We start from the raw sequence: 12,106 nt of genomic DNA on the forward strand, positions 1-12,106 counted from the left end.
ACACACACACACACACTCACATACAATCATCTTATTCGCTGCTGTTACTCTGTTTATCATATATCCTGATGCCTCACCTTACCCCTATACATATCTACCTCTATCACTCCAATATCCCTGCACATTGTAAATATGGTATTGGAACTGACCCTGGAACTGACGCTGTATATACACTACCATTCAAAATGTTGGGGTCACTTAGAAATGTCCTTGTTTTCCATGAAAACATACATGAATTGAGTTTGAATAGGAAATATAGCAAAATGCATAGGAAATGTAGTCATTGACAAGGTTAAAAATAATGAATTTTAATATAAATAATAATTGTGTCCTTCAAACTTTGCTTTTGTCAAGGAATTCTCCATTTGCAGCAATTACAGCCTTGCAGACCTTTGGCATTCTAGTTGTCAATTTGTTGAGGTAATCTGAAGAGATTTCACCCCATGCTTCCTGAAGCACCTCCCACAAGTTGGATTGGCTTGATGGGCACTTCTTACGTACCATACGGTCAAGCTGCTCCCACAACAGCTCAATAGGGTTGAGATCCGGTGACTGTGCTGGCCACTCCATTATAGACAGAATACCAGCTGACTTCTTCTTCCCTAAATAGTTATTGCATAGTTTGGAGCTGTGCTTTCGGTCATTGTCCTGTTGTAGGAGGAAATTGTCTCCAATCAAGCACCGTACACAGGGTATGGCATGGCGTTGCGAAATGGAGTGATAGCCTTCCTTCTTCAAGATCCCTTTTACCCTGTACAAATTTCCCACTTTACCACCACCAAAGCACCCCCAGACCATCACATTGCCTCCACCATGCTTGACAGATGGCATCAAGCACTCCTCCAGCATATTTTCATTTGGTCTGCGTCTCACATTTACATTACATTTACGTCGTTAATTTTTGGGGGGGGGGGGGGGGGGGGGTAAGGGGGGGGTAGAAGGATTACTTTATCCTATCCCAGGTATTCCTTAAAGAGGTGAGTTTCAAGTGTCTCCGGAAGGTGGTGAGTGACTCCGCTGTCCTGGCATCGTGAGGGAGCTTGTTCCACCATTGGGGTGCCAGAGCAGCGAACAGTTTTGACTGGGCTGAGCGGGAACTGTGCTTCCGCAGAGGTAGGGGGGGCAGCAGGCCAGAGGTGGATGAACGCAATGCCCTCATTTGGGTGTAGGGACTGATCAGAGCCTGAAGATACGGAGGTGCCGTTCCCCTCACAGCTCCGTAGGCAAGCACCATGGTCTTGTAGCAGATGCGAGCTTCAACTGGAAGCCAGTGGAGTGTGCGGAGGAGCAGGGTGACGTGAGAGAACTTGGGAAGGTTGAACACCAGAATGGCTGCGGCATTCTGGATGAGTTGTAGGGGTTTAATGGCACAGGCAGGGAGCCCAGCCAACAGCGAGTTGCAGTAATCCAGACGGGAGATGACAAGTGACTGGATTAGGACCTGTGCCGCTTCCTGTGTAAGGCAGAGTCGTACTCTCCGAATGTTGTAGAGCATGAACCTACAGGATCGGGTCAACACCGGGTGTTGTCCAGGTTCACGCCAAGGCTCTTCGCACTCTGGGAGGAGGACACAACGGAGTTGTCAACCGTGATGGCGAGATCATGGAACGGGCAGTCCTTCCCCGGGAGGAAGAGCAGCTCCGTCTTGCCAAGGTTCAGCTTGAGGTGGTGATCCGTCATCCACACTGATATGTCTGACAGAGATGCAGAGATGCGATTCGCCACCTGGTTATCAGAAGGGGGAAAGGAGAAGATTAGTTGTGTGTCGTCTGCGTAGCAATGATAGGAGAGGCCATGTGAGGATATGACAGAGCCAAGTGACTTGGTGTATAGCGAGAATAGGAGAGGGCCTAGAACTGAGCCCTGGGGGACACCAGTGGTGAGAGCACGTGGTGCGGAGACAGCTTCTCGCCACGCCACTTGGTAGGAGCGACCGGTCAGGTAGGACGCAATCCAAGAGTGAGCCGCGCCGGAGATGCCCAGCTCGGAGAGGGTGGAGAGGAGGATCTGATGGTTCACAGTATCAAAGGCAGCAGACAGGTCTAGAAGGACAAGAGAGAGAGTTAGCTTTAGCTGTGCGGAGAGCCTCCGTGACACAGAGAAGAGCAGTCTCAGTTGAATGACCAGTCTTGAAACCTGACTGGTTTGGATCAAGAAGGTCATTCTGAGAGAGATAGCAAGAGAGTTGGCTAAAGACGGCACGCTCAAGAGTTTTGGAGAGAAAAGAAAGAAGGGATACTGGTCTGTAGTTGTTGACATCAGAGGGATCGAGTGTTGGTTTTTTGAGAAGGGGTGCAACTCTCGCTCTCTTGAAGACAGAAGGGACATAGCCAGCGGTCAAGGATGAGTTGATGAGCAAGGTGAGGTAAGGGAGAAGGTCACCGGAGATGGTCTGGAGAAGAGAGGAGGGGATAGGGTCAAGCGGGCAGGTTGTTGGGCGGCCGGCCGTCATAAGTCGCAAGATTTTATCTGGAGAGAGAGGGGAGAAAGAAGTCAAAGCATAGGGTAGGGCAGTGTGAGCAGGACCAGCAGTGTCATTTGACTTAACTAACGAGGATTGGATGTCGTCAACCTTCTTTTCAAAATGGTTGACGAAGTCATCCACAGAGAGGGAGGGGGGGGGGGGGGGGAGGAGGATTCAGCAGGGAGGAGAAGGTGGCAAAGAGCTTCCTAGGGTTAGAGGCAGATGCTTGGAATTTAGAGTGGTAGAAAGTGGCTTTAGCAGCAGAACAGATGAAGAAAATGTAGAGAGGAGGGAGTGAAAAGATGCCAGGTCCGCAGGGAGTCTAGTTTTCCTCCATTTCCGCTCGGCTGCCCGGAGCCCTGTTCTGTGAGCTCGCAATGAGTCATCAAGCCACGGAGCTGGAGGGGAGGACCGAGCCGGCCATAGAGAGTCAAAGGATGCAGAAAGGGAGGAGAGGAGGGTTGAGGAGGCAGAATCAGGAGATTGGAGGGAGAAGGATTGAGCAGAGGGAAGAGATGATAGGATGGAAGAGGAGAGAGTAGCGGGAGAGAGAGAGCGAAGGTTGCGATGGCGCATTACCATCTGAGTAGGGGCAGAGTGAGTAGTGTTGGAGGAGAGCGAGAGAGAAAAGGATACAAAGTAGTGGTCGGAGACATGGAGGGGAGTTGCAGTGAGATTAGTAGAAGAACAGCATCTAGTAAAGATGAGGTCAAGCGTATTGCCTGCCTTGTGAGTAGGGGGGGACGGTGAGAGGGTGAGGTCAAAAGAGGAGAGGAGTGGAAAGAAGGAGGCAGAGAGAAATGAGTCAAAGGTAGACGTATGGAGGTTGAAGTCCCCCAGAACTGTGAGGGGTGAGCCATCCTCAGGAAAGGAACTTATCAAGGCGTCAAGCTCATTGATGAACTCTCCAAGGGAACCTGGAGGGCAATAAATGACAAGGATGTTAAGCTTAAATGGGCTAGTGACTGTGACAGCATGGAATTCAAATGAGGAGATAGACAGATGGGTCAGGGGAAAAATAGAGAATGTCCACTTGGGAGAGATGAGGATTCCTGTGCCACCACCCCGCTGACCAGATGCTCTCGGGGTATGCGAGAACACATGGTCAGACGAGGAGAGAGCAGTAGGAGTAGCAGTGTTTTCAGTGGTAATCCATGTTTCCGTCAGCGCCAAGAAGTCGAGGGACTGGAGGGTAGCATAGGCTGAGATGAACTCTGCCTTGTTGGCAGCAGAACGGCAGTTCCAGAGGCTGCCTGAGACATGGAACTCCACGTGGGTGGTCCACCAGGTTAGAGAGGCAGCAGCCACGTGGTGTGAGGCGTTTGTATAGCCTGTGCGGAGAGGAGAGAACATGGATAGACAGAGGCATAGTTGACAGGCTACAGAAAATGGCTACAATAATGCAAAGGAGATCGGAATGAAATGAACTAAACATCTGGGAAAGGAGAGAGCGGGGCCTCCCTCACCACAACACCCAAATATAACTCTCCCAACTTCCACCTCAGAAACTATAATTGTTGTAAACTACACCGGTTCAATGTTTTCTAGGAATAGACTAACTTAGTTTATTCAGCTAGCTAACTTGGTACAGTATTCTTCCGTGAAAATCGTCCAGGGCACCTAGTCATAAGACGCCACAGCCAGCTAGCATGCCGGACTCCAACAACACGGTTTAGCACCAATACTCAACAAACCACCAGTGTGTCAACACGCCAAGCAGATCATTCGTGTCCGTGTCTAACGTTGTGGGTTAGTCCCGACAGCTTGAGCGAGTCCGTCATCAACTTATTCAGCCAGTTAGTTAGCTAGAATAGTTAGCATACTAGCTAGCCATTGCTTTCAGTCAAAGAAGAAACCCCTCCTTTCACGGCACAAACACACAGAGAGAGCCAAGCTAACGTTAACTAGTCACCCATGTTCCGAATTCCCTTGAACGACTCTGGCTACCAATATGTAAAAACAAAACACAAATGTAGGTTATAACTTACCCCTAGCAGCTACTGTTAGCTAGCCAAGTGCAAAGCTAGCCACTGAATTGACTCAGCCAGTTCGCGTCTGTTCGCTAGGTCGTTCCAGCTATTGTTTACTAGTAGCTATCCAGGTAGCAACAAGCTAGCTAAATTTCAAGCACAGTAGCCACTTACTACCTAACGTTAACGCTTCAGACAATGAGGTTAGAAAACAGATGAATGGTAGGCATTGTTGTATGTAATTATTGTAGGCAGCCAGCTGGCGTAATTACAGGCACTCTCAGGCGTGAAACAACTATCCACCGTTGCTAATAGTTGCCAGTAGCTACCCGCTAGCTAGTCCAGGTAGTGGGTTAGCTAGCTAGCTTAGCTAGCTAGCTTCGTGCTTCACCGGGCTCAGCCGAATACAATACTAACCTACAATAATTACATACAACAACCCACGATAACTACCTACAATACCTAACTACAATCTAAATACATAGTTTAAGCTTTACTCGACAAAGCCCAAACTATGTATAAAGCCAAGCTTACCTTCCGCCAGAGAGAGACACAACCTCACCCGACGACCTCCTGCTCCACAAATAGTCTTCTTTGTGATCCAAACACCTCAAACTTTGATTCGTCTGTCCATAACACTTTTTTCCAATCTTCCTCTGTCCAGTGCCTGTGTTCTTTTGCCTATCTTAATCTTTTATTTTTATTGGCCAGTCTGAGAAATTGCTTTTTCTTTGCAACTCTGCCTAGAAGGTCAGCATCCCGGAGTCGCCTCTTCACTGTTGACGTTGAGACTGGTGTTTTGCGGGTACTATTTAATGAAGCTGCCAGTTGAGGACCTGTGAGGCGTCTGTTTCTCAAACTAGACACTCTAATGTATTTGTCCTTTTGCTCAGTTGTGCACCGGGGCCTCCCACTCCTCTTTCTATTCTGGTTAGAGCCAGTTTGCGCTGTTCTGTGAAGGGAGTAGTACACAGCGTTGTACGAGATCTTCAGTTTCTTGGCAATTTCTCGCATGGAATAGCCTTAATTTCTCAGAACAAGAATAGACTGACGAGTTTCAGAAGAAAGTAATTTGTTTCTGGCCATTTTGAGCCTGTAATCGAACCCACAATTGCTGATGCTCCAGATACTCATCTAGTCTCAAGAAGGCCAGTTTTATTGCTTCTTTAATCAGCACAACAGTTTTCAGCTGTGCTAACATAATTGCAAAAGGGTTTTCTAATGATCAATTAGCCTTTTAAAATGATAAACTTGGATTAGCAAACACAACGTGCCATTGGAACTCAGGACTGATGGTTGCTGATAATGGGCCTCTGTACGCCTATGTAGATATTCCATTAAAAATCAGCAGTTTCCAGCTACAATAGCCATTTACAACATTAACAATGTCTACACTGTATTTCTGATCAATTTGATGTTATTTTAATGGACAAAAAAAAAGATTTTCTTTCGAAAACAAGAACATTTCTAAGTGACCCCAAACCTTTTAACGGTAGTGTAGCTTCTTACTTTCTCGTGATCTTCTTATTTCTTATTTTTATTTCTCATGTATTTTTGTTCTACCTTATGTTATTTTTAGTCCTACGTTGATATTAATTACTGCATTGCTGGGTTTAGAGCATGCAAGAAAGGCATTTCACTTTCCTTGTGCACGTGACATTAAAACTTGAAACTTGAACTGTGACACGGCTATTGACCCAAGAGGTATTCAACCATTCAACCAAGTCATGACCCATGGGTTTATTCAATCATTTAGGTCATGTTGTATGTGGTTGACCTCCTAAATGCTCTTAGAAAGGCATAAAGGTTATCGATATTACTTGACCAGTACCCGTGTGTGAAAAAGACATTTCATCATGTTTTCATTCCTTTTCTCCTCAGTCTTACAAGGCACACAAGGGGTTAAATAGTTACCTTTTCCCAGTAAGATCACAACAGTCCATCTGGCTACCGTTGCGTGTATTTATGGGCGTGCAGACCGCACAGTCAGACAGGAAGGACTTGTGTCCAAAGTCACGACGTAGTCCTGACCTGAATGAAGGAAATGGTCACGCTGCTCAAGACAAAGCAGGTTGGGAAGAGAGTCTGAGGGGCTGGGCGGTCGAGCTCTAACAATGGGGGCTGCGCACTCAGACTGTGGGCCACACAAAGGCCAGGGTAGCCCCCTCCTCCCCGCTCACACATTGCAATAGAGCTGGCATTTCACACTGGCCTGTGAACAGCCATTCAAACAAACTACTGTTTAACCTGACCTCTGGCCTACACAGAAATCAAGATGAGTCTGGCGTGATGCATTTAGTAAGGTCACCTCATCGACGACCCCCCTTTCCTCCCACCCCCGCAGCCTATACCCTCTACACTATCTTTGCTAAATCAAATCAAAGTTTATTGGTGTGCACAGGACATGGTACAGTGAAATGCGTACTTGCTAACTCTCCTCAACAATGCGGTACAATATCAATTTAAATCAAGGATCAAATGCCAAATGCTATGTCAAATTATGATGACTGTTATATACAATTAGTAAAGTGAGAAGTGACTTGGTATAGCAGCTTAAATCAATAGCAATAATAAAAAGTAACAGAAGTGGTGACCGTGGTGACCGTGGTGTGTGTGTGTGTGTGTGTGTGTGTGTGTGTGTGTGTGTGTGTGTGTGTGTGTGTGTGTGTGTGTGTGTGTGTGTGAGTCAGTGCAAATAGTCTCTTAAGGTGCAGGCGTGTAGACCACTAAGGTTTAGCTGTTCAGCAGTCTGCTGGCCTGTTGGTAGAAGCTGTCTCGGAGCCTGTTGGTCCGAGACCCAATGTTCCGATATTGTTTGCCAGTTGGTAACGGAGTGAACAGTCCATGCCTCAAGTGACTGGAGTCCTTGACGATCATCTGGGCATTCCTCACACACCGCCTGGTGTAAATGTCCTGGAGGGCAGGGAGCTCGCCCCAGTGATGTATTGGGCCGTCCGCATCACCCTCTGTAAAGCCTTGCGGTTGATCACGGTGCAGTTGCCATACCAGGCGGTGATGCAGCCATAATAATTAATAATTTGGGGGTGCTTGTATTTGTCTTGTACAAGGGTGTAATGAAAATGTATTTCTTGCATATCCCAACTTCACCGGAGACACCGGCAGGGAGTGGTGTCACGGCCATGGTCACCATTGTCCAGCGCCCCCTAGCCAGACAATATGCTCTAAATAGGGCTCCGACGGGCCACGCCCTTCTTTCGTGGTTGTGGCTCCGGAACTGACACGGCCACTCATTTTTAGCATACACATTTCAACAACATGATGGTTATCGTGGTTCCAAACATTGAATAGGTACAAAAATCTCCGGGGTGTACCATTAATTCAAAAGATTAGAAATCGCCTTAAAAAAAAAAAATATATATATATATATATATATATATATATATATGAAAAAAAAGTCAAGGGTGCAAGACTGTGTAGTGTAAATACCGGAGTTAGGAGGCAAACAAACGACTCATCCCATACAGCATTGAGGTCTGTGTTGTCCAGTCACAAAGCAGATGCAAGTAACATGATCTGTTGGTGAGCACATGATGCCGCTCGATAGCTGCTGTATTGTCCAATCACGGGGCAGATGCAAGTGACATGACCTGTTGGTGAACACACTTGTTCGCTCACGGATTACGTGACTTGTATCTGCTCTGTGATTGGACGACACAGAGCCAAGGCTCATGGTTAGTGTCGATTTTGGTGCTCTTTTCACTAGAAACTGACAGTAAAAACACGACTTCTCAACACAGAGGTTGAAACATTCATAACCAATGGGCACTACATCAACGTATGAATTGTCTTGCAATCTCGGGAGAAAATAAAACGTCTACGTTGCACAATAATATCACTATCGCTAATATTTATTATCACATCGGGTGATTGCATTGATAAATGACTTCCTGGAACCGCTTGGTGGACTCAGAGAAGCCAATTGTCATGGTAACTGAGTATCAGACAGGCAAAGAGTGAGATACTATACCTTATTCATTGAGTATAAAAGTATTGACTGCAGAGTATTTAATGAGAGCTCATCTGAATATGGCATCTACACAGGCATGTACAGTATGTACTCAACAGGGCAGCCTTACATAGCTTGAGGTAAGTGTGAGGGGGCCAATTGCACCCTAGGGAATGAGAGGCACCGCCAGACCCCTCGTCTGGGTCAACTGCCCTTTGGCCAGGGCTGTGGAGAGACCACAAGCCCCCTCTCCTCTCAATGGACTGCTCCTCCCCTCTCTACCTGTCCACGGCATGGATCATAGATAGATAATGGAGGAGATGGCTGCCGTTTTACGGGCTCCTAACCAATTGTGCTATTGTGTGTGTTTTTTATTTTATTTGTAACTTATTTTGCACATAATGTTTCTGCCACCATCTCTTATGACCGAAAATAGCTTCTGGATATCAGGACAGGGATTACTCACCTCGTACTGGAAGAATATTTTTTCTTTAATGAGTCGGACGTGAAGGATTTACTTCAGACACCCGAAAAGGCCCAAATTCCCGTCATTCGCAGGAGAAAGAGACAGAGATATCGGGACGTAGGTCGGGGTGTCTTGTAAGGATCCGACGGCGAGTGGGTCATCTGCCTCTACCATCAGTCCTATTAGCCAACGTACAATCATTGGATAACAAAATAGACGAGCTATGATCACGAATATCCTACCAACGAGACATTAAAAACTGTAATATCTTATTTTTCACAGAGTGGCTGAATGACGACATGGATAACATACAGCTAGCAGGGTTTAAACTGCATCAGCAAGATAGAACAGCTGCCTCCGGTAAGACAAGGGGTGGCGGTCTGTGTATATTTGTAAACAACAGCTGGTGCACGAAATCTAATATTAAGGAAGTCTCTAGGTTTTGCTCACCTGAGATAGAGTATCTCATGATAAGCTGTAGACCACACTATTTACCAAGAGAATTTTCATCTATATTTTTTGTAGCTGTCTATTCACCACCACAAACTGATACTGGCACTAAGACCGCACTCAATGAGCTGTGTAAGGCCATAAGCAAACAGGAAAACGCTCATCCAGAGGCGGCGCTCCTAGTGGCCGGGGACTTTAATGCTGGGAAACTTAAATCAGTTTTACCTAATTTCTACCAGCATGTTAAATGTGCAACCAGAGAAGAAAATAAAACTGGATTACAGGCAACATCCGCACTGAGCTAAAGGGTTGAGCTGCCGCTTTCAAGGAGCGGGACTCTAACCCGGACGCTTATAAGAAATCCCGCTATGCCCTCCGACGAACCATCAAACAGGAAAAGCATCAATACAGGACTAAGATTGAATTGTACTACACTGGCTCCGACGCTCGTCGGATGTGGCAGGGCTTGCAAACTACTATGAGGCAAGCAACACTGAAGCATGCATGAGAGCATCAGCTGTTCCGGACAACTGTGTGATCATGCTCTCCGTAGCCGATGTGAGTAAAACCTTTAAACAGGTCAACATTCAAAAGGCCGCAGGGCCAGACAGATTACCAGGACGTGTACTCCGAGCATGCACTGACCAACTTGCAAGTGTCTTCACTGACATTTTCAACCTGTCCCTGACTGAGTCTGTAATACCAACATGTTTCAAGCAGACCACCATAGTCCCTGTGACCAAGAACACTAAGGTAACCTGCCTAAATGACTACCGACCCGTAGCACTCACATCTGTAGCCATGAAGTGCTTTGAAAGGCTGGTCATGGCTCACATCAACACCATTAACCCAGAAACCCTAGACACTCTCCAATTTGTATATCGCCCCAACAGATCCACAGATGATGCAATCTCTACTGCACTCCACACTCCGCCCTTTCCCACCTGGACAAAAGGAACACCTACGTGAGAATGCTATTCATTGACTACAGCTCAGCGTTCAACACCATAGTGCCCTCAAAGCTCATCACTAAGCTAAGGACCCTGGGACTAAACACCTCCCTCTGCAACTCGATCCTGGACTTCCTGATGGGCCACCCCCAGGTGGTAAGGGTAGGTAACAACACATCTGCCACACTGATCCTCAACACGGGGGCCCCTCAGGGGTGCGTGCTCAGTCCCCTCCTGTACTCCCTGTTCACCCATGACTGCATGGCCAGGCACGACTCCAACACCATCATTAAATTTGCCGACGACACAACAGTGGTAGGCCTGATCACCGACAACGATGAGACAGCCTATAGGGAGGAGGTCAGAGACCTGGCCGTGTGGTGCCAGGATAACAACCTCTCCCTCACCGTGATCAAGACAAAGGAGATGATTGTGGACTACAGGAAAAGGAGGACCGAGCATGCCCCCACTCTCATTGACAGGGCTGTAGTGGAGCAGGTTGAGAGCTTCAAGTTCCTTGGTGTTCACATCACCAACAAATCATCATGGTCCAAACACACCAAGACAGTCGTGAAGAGGGCATGACAAAGCCTATTCCCCCTCAGGAGACTGAAAAGATTTGGCATGGGTCCTCAGATCATCAAAAAGTTATACAGCTGCACCATCGAGAGCATCCTGACTGGTTGCCTGGTATGGCAACTGCTTGGCCTCCGACCGCAAGGCACTACAGAGGGTAGTGCGTACTGCCCAGTACATCACTGGGGCCAAGCTTCCAGCCATCCAGGACCTCTATACCAGGCGGTGTCAGAGGAAGGACCTAAAAATTGTCAAAGACTCCAGCCACCCTAGTCATAGACTGTTCTCTCTGCTATCGCACGGCAAGCGGTACCGGAGCGCCAAGTCTAGGTCCAAAAGGCTTCTTAAAAACTTCTACCCCCAAGCCATAAGACTCCTGAACAGCTACCCCATCCCCACCCACCCCCTCTTTTACGCTGCTGCCACTCTCTGTTTATTATCTATGCATTGTCACTAACTCTACCTACATGTACATATTACCTCAATTGCCTCGACTAATTTATCAATTTTTTACTTAACACTTATTTTTCTTAAAACTGCATTGTTGGTTAAGGGCTTGTAATTAAGCATTTCACTGTAAGGTCTACACCTGTTGTATTCGGCGCATGTGACAAATAACATTTGATTTGATTTGATTTGATAAAGGTGTGAGGCGGGATATCAAACAGGCCTGTGCCTTTGATGTGGATGGAAACACAAACACTGATTTGACCTGAGTCGTAACATCTTATTTGTCCCCTTTAGTCATTCATGGTCTCCTTTGTTGAATGTCTGTGCCTTCACAGGGCTTTCTTCCATGGGCCGGTTGTACACTAGCCATGGTGGCTCTGAGAGGGCTCTGACCTGCTAGGTCAAGGAGGTCTGGGGCAATGCCATCTGGCTTCATGTTCCTTAGATTTTATATTGATTTAATGATCGTACATATGAAGATAGCAGGACATCAGCTGCCAGCTGCCTTTTAGTTCTACCCCTACCCAGCCTCCTCTTCACAGATAGACAATGGGCCTCTTCATCTGCATCCTTGAAGACACAGCCAAGTCTCAGAGTGTAGTGAGTTACACAGTAATACATAATATCTAGTATTTTTCAAAGCATAGATATGAATTATTTTGCCTAATATGCGAATGGACACGTTTTGCCACCAGGAGATGGAAAAAACTGTTTGGCATGTCATTTCTCCCTGAATATTACCTAAACAAAAGAAAATTCTGGAAAGTCAGCCAAGGTTTTATTAGATTTTGAAAAGCTATTAGACTGTGCTGG

Source organism: Coregonus lavaretus, assembly GCF_964263955.1.
Source record: "Coregonus lavaretus genome assembly, chromosome: 32".
Taxonomy (NCBI): Eukaryota; Metazoa; Chordata; class Actinopteri; order Salmoniformes; family Salmonidae; genus Coregonus; species Coregonus lavaretus.